The sequence below is a fragment of the Priapulus caudatus genome, unplaced genomic scaffold (genome assembly GCF_000485595.1).
Source record: "Priapulus caudatus unplaced genomic scaffold, Priapulus_caudatus-5.0.1 Scaffold2327, whole genome shotgun sequence".
Classification (NCBI taxonomy): domain Eukaryota; kingdom Metazoa; phylum Priapulida; class Priapulimorpha; order Priapulimorphida; family Priapulidae; genus Priapulus; species Priapulus caudatus.
Window position 1 is genome coordinate 8,258 of NW_014579388.1, and position 10,670 is coordinate 18,927.

A 10,670-nucleotide genomic window follows, 5' to 3' on the forward strand; every position below is an offset into this window, starting at 1 on the left:
AGAGAGAGAGAGAGAGAGAGAGAGAGAGAGAGAGAGAGAGAGAGAGAGAGAGAGAGAGAGAGAGCGCGAGAGGAGAGAGAGAGAGAGAGAGAGGGGCGCGCGCGAAGAGAGAGAGAGAGAGAGAGAGAGAGAGAGAGAGATGAGAGGAGGGAGAGAGAGAGAGAGAGAGAGAGAGAGAGAGAACCTGCGGGGCGTGTCCCCAGCCGGAACGGAAGGAAACTCATTTACTCACGAGAGAGCTTTACCATAATACTGCATACTGCATATACTGTAGCCATACATACACATACCTAAACACAGACGGAAAACAAGGCTGGATGGCTGACTATGCGGAACTCGGTCACGCATACGGCCCGCGGCAGCGGCCGCCGCATCCACACTGCCGCTCGCAACCAGCGCTAGAAGTCTACCTACACTCACTTACCTGTAATGACGATGATGCGTACACACACACACACACACACGCACGCACGCGCGCACACACACACGCCCACACGCGCACACACACACACACACACACACACGCACGGCACGGCCACGCACGCACGCACGCCACGCCAAACCACGCAGCACACAGCACATCACCACGCACACGCACACACCCCACACGCATTATATGCAAAGCACCGCAGAAAACGCCTACACGATCACACCGCACGCACGCACGCACGCACGCACGCAACGAAGCACGCACGCACGTCACACGAGTAATTGGGTCGGGGTGTAAAGACATAACGTGACCGTGAAAACTCTCAATGGCATAGGCGTGCTGCGAGAGCGTGGTAGCCAGCTCAGACACCAGACAGAAGACACGCACGCAGCGCGAGTGGCACGCAGCGCACGCAGCTCGCACGCAAAGGAAAAGTATAAAAGCAATAGGCCCTTCGCAGGTAAACAGACAGTGAAGCAAAGCCGGCCTCTACCGCCAGGTGTTACATAAATTACACGCGTTGCGTGGCGTGCGGTGTGCGGTTCGCGTGTATGTGTGTGCGTGTGAGCACGGTGTCGGGCACAATTACGCTTTAATCAATCCGAGAAAGCCCGTTACGAGTCGATCAACGCGTTTCCCACGCTAGGGCTGTGTGTGTGTGTTGTGCTCGGGTCAGCCTGTGGTCGTGGCGGTGGGTGCGATGTTGCGCGGCGAGGGGGGGGGGGGGTGGTTGCGTGGCGGCGGGCGGCGTTGCGTGGCGTGTGCGTGCTGCACGTACGTGACGTTGCGATACGTACTTACGTACGTATCGTATGTAGTGGTGAGGTGATGTATGTATGTATTTATGTATCTAGTATTTATGTCATGTATGTATTATCGTATGTATGTAAGTATGTACTTATGTATGTATGGTATGTACGTACGTACGTACATACGTACGTATGTACTAGTGGTGTACTACTTTATTAGTATTATGTAATGTATGGTACTTACGTACGACTATGGAGTATGGTATTGGTATTGATGTGGTGTGCCGGCGGTGCGGGTCCGCCCCTCGTACAGCGCGAGCTACGGGACTAGGCCTTCTCTCCACCGCGACGTATCTCAGTGTAGGCACCGCTCAGACGTCAACACTTATTTTTTAAAGGGCCAAAGTTGTGACTCTCGGTCGATTTTGAACCGAAGCTATTAAAAAATTCGAGTATAAAACCGAGTATAAAAAATGTATAGTCGATTTTTTGTTGTCAGACAGAGCCCACGCAGAACCAGAGAATCTTTCCAACAGTACGCCGATTATCTCCTTCTAGTTATATTATATCTATAGAATTTATTTAATATTATATTTTATTATTATATGTATAATTTTTTGTTAATTATTAGTGTGAGTTTATATCAAGAGCGTATAAAAAACGCTATTAAAAAAAAAAATTAAAGGTACATTTTTAATAAAATGTTTAATAAAATAATAGATATAAAGCTCTTGTAATAGAGACATATATAGTTAACACGACGATTCGCAACAACTACTTACTGTACGCGTGCTGCGGGGGGAGATAGGGAGGAGAGCTCAAGACGGGGGGGTCTCGAATAATCGAGGGTGGACCGATAGATTACCCAAGAATATCAAAACCGACGAAAGTGCATGAGACATGCGGAAAATGCATTTGCAGCTCTGTTGTTCACACCGCATGGGGTGACTGGGGGGCAGATGGTGACGAGAAGAAGAGAGGAGACGAGAGAGAGAAAGTGAGAGAGATTTGACGAGAGAGAAAGAGGAGAGAAAGAAAACGGAAGGCGAGCCGGATGAGATAGCGACAGAGAGAGGAAAGTCCAGATTAAGAGAGGAAAAATACCTCGAGAGAGATAGAGGGAGAGAAGGGAGAGAGAGCAGAGAAAGGAGAAAGAGGAGAGAGAGTAAGAGAGAGAGAGAGAGGAGAGGGGAAGAGAGAGAGGGCGAGAGAGAGAGAGAAAGGAGAGAAGAGGAGTGAGAGGAGAGAGAAAGATGAGAGACAAGAGAGGGAAAGAGAGAGGAAGCGAGAAGGGGGGGGGTGAGGGGGCGGAGACGGGGGAGCGAGGAGGTGAGAGAGAGAGAGAGAGAGAGAGAGGAGACAGAGACGGACGAAGAGTAGAATGAATTGTCGGGAGAGAAACAGACGAGAGAGCTGAGAGAGAGAGATAGAGAGAGGGGAGAGGGCGAGGAGGAGAGGGGAGGGAGAGGGACGAGGTGAGAGGGAGAGGAGAGGAGAGGAGAGAGGGGAAGAGGAGAGCCGAGAGGGCAGAGCGGAGAGGAGAGCGAGAGGCCGGAGGGCAGAGGAGAGAGAGAGAGAGAGAGAGAGAGGAGAGAGAGAGAAGGAGAGAGAGGGAGCGAGAGAGAAACCGTCAATAAAGTATTGATAAGGCCGACACGGAACAAACCGGGAGTCACGAAACCGACGCTATCGATTATTTCGAAGACAAATTCCAACAATCAGATCTAATTCGTCGGCCGTGAATAATTAATGAGGGCCGGCCGCACGCCGGTCAGTCGGCCGCCCGCTCGCAGTTTTTTTTCACCGTACACTTCACCTTGATTTGCACCGACTTTGAGCGAGCGTGCGTGCTCGCCCTACGCCCCCTACAGTGCATACCTAACTCTGCAAGCATCTTAGTCGAAGAAGCTTGGGTTGGCTGCGATTGACAGAAAACCTCACCCGAGGCGTAAAAATTCAGTATTGGTCGGCGCGTTACTCAATGATAAATTCAGTGATGGTTTTTTCAAGGTCGGTACGCCGGTACGTTGTACCGGTTGCGCGCTTGTCTGTCAGCGCTTGATTTCCCAGATCGAAGGATAAATACATCGTTGTTACATTTTTTGTCGAATTCATTATAGACGTTCGTAATTAAAGGCTGTAGATGGTGTCTCAAAATGGAACCTAAGCACGCACAATTCAGGGAAATTCTTGGATTTGGACACGGTCCCCCGAAACAACTATAAATTACTGTAGGATCCTGTTGATTTCCCCAAAGATGTACATAGTTGTGTGCTTAACCTTTAAAAAATAATATGAGATTGTTCTGTAAGTAGTCTTCATAGCGACACCTGTGTCCGTATGAATCATACAGACAACAGTAATTACAGCAAACCAAAAAGCCAAAAAAACACATTGATCAAATTACTGCAGAATTTCCTGGTTATACTTTATGCTGAAATTATACTCCATAGTTTTGATAAATTTTTAAACAATAACTTTTAACGCAGACGTTTTTGTACGCAAAAATCAAATATTCTTGAGTTTTATGCTTTTTAACCAGGTAAAAAGCTCCTAATTGGACAAGAGATCAGGAATAAATTTCGCGTTGAAAGCTGAGTCCGTACTAACTGCTCGGGGTTCGGGAAAAGTTGAATGTTTTGCACTGCTTATTAGAATAGCAATTTTAGAAATATGAATTCAGATGTACAGTGGCATGCAGGGTTCTGCCCACGGTGAGCGCCGGTGGGCGGGTGTGCCCGGCACTCGCGGTTGCCGTCCGGCACTATATATCTCCGCCCGGCACTAATTTTTGATATTAAAAAAAAGAGAAAAAAAAGGTCTGATATATGGGCTTTTTATTGCTCAGAATGCAGGAAATTGAGTTTCAGACTATCTAAAATGAAAAATTTTCCGGGGGGCATGCCCCGGACCCCCCTAGATTGGCTTCGCGCCTACGACGCTTGCATCGTCGCAACTGGATGCGCCCGGCACTAAAAAATCCTGGGCAGAACCCTGGACAAGTGTATATATTTCCTGTCACTAGCTTTCCCAGAATGCAGACAATCTGTGGGGTAGTATTCCGAGTCTGTCTCCATGTGGTTACCGGAAAACAGCCATTCAGCTATTCTTGAATAGATTGGCTACCTACATGTATGTAAACACAATCGCCTTACGACGGCAACGATACTTTTCCATCATCGTGGAATTAAATGCGACGCAGTGATCATAAATATTAGCAAACCTCACTTCTTTTATCCAGCGTGGATATTTACGTTTAACGATCTATGAAATTTTTATTATTGTAACCGCGGCTGTGCCGGTTGTGGATACAACGATGTGGCACCGATAACATGGGGGTGTGGCAGTGATGTTGCACTGTGGAGCAGTGCCCTGAGTGATTCATTCAGGGCGGGAGAATTTATGATATAATCTCTTCATTACTCACCTTCACAGTGGTGCAGCCAAATGAAATTGATCCGTTTTCTTAAGCGTGAACGCAATCCGTTAGCACAATAACGTATTGGCAAGTTATTATATATCTACTTTAAAAATGTCAAGAGGAAAATTAGTAAAGACACTGACGACCATTTCTGTTGACCTATGATGCAATTTTCAGTCGTGTGCTGGTTTTTGCAAAATCAGTTTCTAAATCAGAGGGGCAATGTAAGGACATCACAAACTACGTGTTTTAAAAACACCTGTAATTGGAAATTACCAAATCCTATATAAAACCTGAAGTTAGACAACACTGGGTAACTAGGAGGCATGAGAATGAAGATAATGGTTTCTTAACTCAAGTCCCTTACAGTACAGATCTATGTCCAAACAGTAGATATTTTGGTACTGATATACTTTATAGTATAGTCTGGTTTCGGTCTTTGGAGAGGAATAGTAATACGGAGGAAGACTGAATTAAAATATCAGTTTTCGAACAATGTTATTTTAGATTTTGAAATTTATTTACGCTATCAAAATTTACATACATGTGTTACATAGATGTCACGATTTTTAAATATGCTGTGGCTATCTGCCCGGCAGCCGGGCACGGTCTTCGATTTCCTAAATGCCCGGCAGTTCCTAACCCTAACCCTAACCCTTGTTTACTTGAGATAACGCTGAAAATTAAAAACTGCCGGGCATTTAGGAAATTGAAGACCGTGCCCAGCTGCCAGGCATATATGCCGGCTGCCGGGATATAGCCACTCTGTAAATAAATGCAGCGAGGGAGAGCGAATTGACTAGTCTATACAGTCTTCGAGTCAGCCACTCCGAATGTAGATCGTACGTGAGTGTACACTGAATTTTTTAAATGCAGATATCATTTTGCTGTGGGGATTCTAGTAAATGTATTCAAGCTCAGGTTTATGGGAAATTGGGTATTAGTTTCTTTGCAAAATAACTTGGAAGCGCAGCTGCAGAAGGTAGCGTGGCCCAAGGCCTAGAGAACATGCGGTCCGAATACAAAACCAATCTGGCTAACCCTAACCTAATTCTAACCCTAACCCTAACCCGTAACCCTAATCCTAACGCCTAACCCTAACCGTAACGCTATTATATTTAATATATCATTTATATTTATAGTGATGTAAATGATCATTGGTTTTATGGGACCCATCGTTCTCATCCTTGGAACCTGAAGTAGGTAACTGCAAGATTAAATCGCAAATCCGTCCTGCGCACAGTCATTGGGGGTACTGTTCGACAGCGAAAGATGGGCTCCTATAAAAGCATGACAACGTTAATATTGCATCTTCGTCAGTGACAGTGGCAGTGACACCGCAGCCATGATTGTGTAGGTGTGTATCTGAGAGGCCTTTTATGAAACGTTAGGCTCAGATCAACATTCATAATTAGAAAACCAACACCAACAGAGGCAGAATCTCATTTATGCATACATCATCATTACATGATATAATTGTCGTTGTGTTGCTTCGAATCAGTAAAGTTACAAGCAGCGCAGTGGCAGTGCGATGCCTCATAGGTCTATGTCGCCCAGGGTACTGCCCGGAACTCGACCCTGGGTACGGCGGTCGCCGGTACTACCGCGTAACGCTACGCCTCGCTCACTATTGATATGGTTTAGGCGTATTAGGATTAGGCGCTTAGGTTAGGGTTACGATTTAGGGTATCTATCGGTTCGCGTTCGCGGGTTAGCGGAGTAGGGTAGGCGACTCCCTAGCACTCGTTACTGGAGTAGAGCGAGTACGTTCGGCATATTAGCATAGCTACCAGAGTTACGTTCCGTATTACCGCGGACGGCGTTACCCAGGGTACGGTTCCGGCAGTACCCCGGGGCCACAGACCTCTCTCAGGCGGCGAGTGACACTGACAGTGCCAGTGGACCTACCATTGGCCTGTTGTTGTTGTTGTTGCGGGGACGGGATTTTTCTTACTAGTATTAAATATTCGGCTGTAGTAATAGTATGAGTGGACGTCTGTGCGAAGGCGGGGCGATTCTTATTCGCTTATTACCTGATTGCTAGCACCGATCTTGCTAACTTGAAGTTCGTCTGTGTCTGACCATTTTCCGATTGTCCGGAGGTGCGCACTGCCGATAGGCGTTTGCCGTAAGGCCATGTTTCTCTGTTAACGATAATTTTCGAAAACGCTAGAGTTTCTCGCGTTATGCGAGGCGTCGCTTGCAGCTATCGCTTCAAACGTAGATCGCGTACAAGAAGCATAAACGCTAATGTTTTGAACAAACTGCAAGTGATTCGCGTGTGTTTTCGTCGTTTGCGGAGTTCGCTATCGGTTTGGCGGCTGGCAGCACCTATTCCTGTTAAGACTATTGCACCCGATAGTCGCCGGTGTTACTTCTACATGATATAAACAGAGTCCGCAAGCCAACGAAGCCAGATGGCAGAAGCTCCCCGTTGTCACAACATACATAAAGAAGAGACAAAGTCAAAGAAAAGGGTAGGAATAATAATTTGTCGTAATTTAAATTAATGCATCGATCTACGATTGTTCTCATGCGTTTCTGAGCACTGTCCGAGTCTGTCCGCGTGATGTGTCAATGACAATAGTGAGTGTTGCGTCATGGTCTACAGCCCCTAGGACGGATAGACCCGAAAGGTGCGAAATATTGCGAATACGCAGTCGGTTACACGTCCTGAATCGCTCGCCTAGCCTCTAGCGCTACGCATCCGGACATCCACTGAATGCTGTATTCGAAGCGTGAATATGCAGCGCACATCACCGATGCCACTTAAATGCATATGATTGCCACTTATAATCTAAACATATTAATTATTTACTATATCATGCGCCTAACGCCCTAACCCTACCCTAACCCTAACTTCTAACCAACCGCTAATGCGCCTTTGAATATTCGGGTCTATCGGACCTGTCGCGTCTAATAGGGGCTGCCCGCCGTGTGTCAATCACTCATCAGTCGAATTCACGACTACCCCACTCCTTGGCCTCCGCGCGTGATCAAAATTTCAAATTTCAATTAAAAAAATGTATTTATCACAATAATTTGCAAAAATACAATGATGCCGAAAACATTATTTTTGAAGGCGTGAAGGGTAGCGAAAGACCATAGCGGTCACGATCGCACAGTGTGGAAACTGAAACTGATACTTGGTGAGTTTCGAGAAGCGACGCACTGTGAACAGGGCGCAAATCCCACTTTAGGCAGCGCTATAGGCTTAGCGTATCACGATAGGTCAGTAAACACGTGACACACACATATATACACGCACACACACACACACACACACACACACACACACACACACACACACAATCACACATCACACACCACACACACACACACACACGCGTCGATGCACAGCGACACGCACACACACAACACAGCACACACCACACGGCGCGGCAGCAGACACAGCGTACAATCCTGAGGCAATAACGTGATGCTAAAAACTCGCAGTCCATTGCACTGCACATGAACAGTGCGCCACCGCACCATTGTTGTCAACAATTCACTGCGAATCAACAGGAATGGGTTTGCTTATGAATTTAGACTTTTGTAAATGTTTATCTTCAGAATTCAATTTAATTTGACCATTAAATATTCTTATAGATGTGCTCTCGTGTGTGCGGCGCAAAGCGGCTGTACCAGACTGACCATCGGATTTATTTACGACGCGCGATCTACGGACGACGCTCATAAACTCGGCGCGCGTCCAGAACCCGTAACATGCGCACCAGGTACGGTTACGATCGCAGTACGCTGGTCGTGCGTGCAGTATAACGATCAATCGCGACCGCCCATTCAAGCTACGCCTAATGTCTGCGATCTTTTTCTGAACCGTTTCACAGGGCAAGTCGAAGCGGCAAGTCGAAGCGGACGACTTCGAGAACGCGCTAACAGAAGTCCAAGAACCGCGACAGCCCGCCGTTATCGACGACGAAGATGGCGCCGGCGCCCCGCCGCAAACTCGGTCTTCCGCGGACGATCTCGGAGAGCGGCAGGACGGCGGGGAGACATCCGGGCCGGCGGAGGCGCCCGGGGACATGGCGACCGCGAGAGACCTTCTCCTCCGCTCGCAGACGGAGCGGCGGGCGTACGGGACGGCGGCGGAAGCGACGGCAGACGTCGTAGACGTCATCGCGAAGGTTCAGAAGCTCGTGCGGGTTCCCGAGTCGGTCGTCGTCGCCGCGGCGACGGCGGCGGCGGAGCGAGGATCAGACGAGCAGTCGGAGGGCGCTAGCGAGCCGCGGGTTTCCGAGCCGCCACCAGAGGGCGAGGTCACCTCCTCCTCCGCCGCCGCGCGGGCGGGTGAAGAAGCTGGCAGTGATGCGGGGGAGGCAACGCGCGGTCGTGTGATCGGGAATTCACAGGATGACGCGCCGGCAGAGATGGAGACGGTACCCTTGGCACCCACGGAATCGCCGAGCAAAACAGCCGTGGAGTCGCCTCCCTCGGCCCCTCCGCCGAGTCAGGATACGGTGGCGCCACCTGTGGAGTTGCCTCCCTCGGCCCCTCCGCCGAGTCCGGATACAGTGGCACCACCTGTGGAGTCTCATCCCTTGGCCCCTCAGCTGAGCTCCCCTATGGTGGCGCCACTCGTGGAGTCTCCTCCCTCGGAGTGCCTTCCCTCCGCGCCCGACGCCTCCCTCTCATCGATTCCTCTCTTCGCGCCCGTTGAGCCCTCCGCCTCGGCGCGCGTCGACGATCCGTTGCCGGCGGCGACGGCGACGACGACGACGGCAGACGCCGACATGGAGACGTTTGCGCGAGTCGTCATGGCGACCGGCGAGTCGTCTAAAATCAGCAGCGTGACGTCGATCGAGGCGAGGGTCGCCGTCGAGACTGCGCGGGGCCACCAGATGGCGCCGGCGTCGAAGCGGCGGGTCGCGGCGTCGCTGACGGCGTACTCGGACGCGCAGCTGCAGACGCTTTACTACAACGAGGAGCTGGAGCGGAACGACGCCGTCGTCCGTCACTTCGTCGAGGTGAGCATGTAGCGAACCCCTCCCCCCTCCCCACGTGGCGTTCGCGAACACCTCCGTGTCTGCGAATCGCTGAACGTGTGACGCACGAACGTATCAGTACAAAATCAAAAGCAGAACTACTAATGGTTTGCGTTCGATGGTGTCGGGAGTCAATGATATCTGAGGTGTTATTAGCTCTCGATGGTACGTGTACGAATCCGCAGATACGTTCGTGCGATGGCGCGGGTTCAGAGGTGCGTTCGAACTGCCTATGTGATGTGTGTGAGCGATATGTGTTTGTAAAGTGTGTTTTTTTTAAATTGAGTAAAACTTAAAAACTTAAATTCACACTCATGCTAATGTGATAAAATTTTGCTTAAAGGTTGTGCTTTGTATGTGGGACAGCTTATTTATAGATGTCAAAGCGATTCGTAGAATTTACTGTGTCTACATCCGAGTTGTTGTTTTCTACAAGTATGTTTGCACTTGCACTCGCGGATGGTTTTTGTCATGAGGTACGTTATGTCGCCTCGTCGTGTGTACAAAGCACCTGCACATAATATTGTACAAAGTCAATCCACACTGGGGTTGTATAACTGACACTATCTCTCTTCGTGTTTCTCCCCCCCGCGCGCGTCCAGACGACACGTACATGTGAATATTGTACAAAGTCAATCTATGCTGGGGTTGTATAACTGACACTATCTCTCTTCGTGTTTCTCCCCCCGCGCGCATGCAGACATACATGTGAAGGATGTACAAAGTCAATCCACGCTGGGGTTGTATAACTGACACTATCTCTCTTCGTGTTTCTCCCCCCGCGCGCATGCATACGTACATGTGAATGATGTACAACGTCAATCCACGCTGGGGTTGTATAACTGACACTATCTCTCTTCGTGTTTCTCCCCCAGCGCGCGTCCAGACGTACATGTGAATGATGTACAAAGTCAATCCACGCTGGGGTTGTATAACTGACACTATCTCTCTTTGTGTTTCTCCCCCCCGCGCGCATGCAGACATACAAGTTGTACAAAGTCAATCTACGCTGGGGTTGTATAACTGACACTATCTCTCTTCGTGTTTCTCCCCCCGCGCGCATGCAG

The 10,670-nt window shown here is 49.1% G+C and overlaps 1 protein-coding gene across 1 annotated transcript in view; it reads right to left on the reverse strand.

Annotated features, from left to right (window-relative positions):
• The window catches only part of LOC106818554 (phosphatidylinositol 4-phosphate 5-kinase type-1 alpha-like), a gene marked incomplete at its 3' end in the record, with an annotated part of 17,027 nt that overhangs the window by 5,966 nt on the left and 391 nt on the right, over positions 1-10,670 (reverse strand). The gene's annotated exons all lie outside the window — the stretch shown is intronic.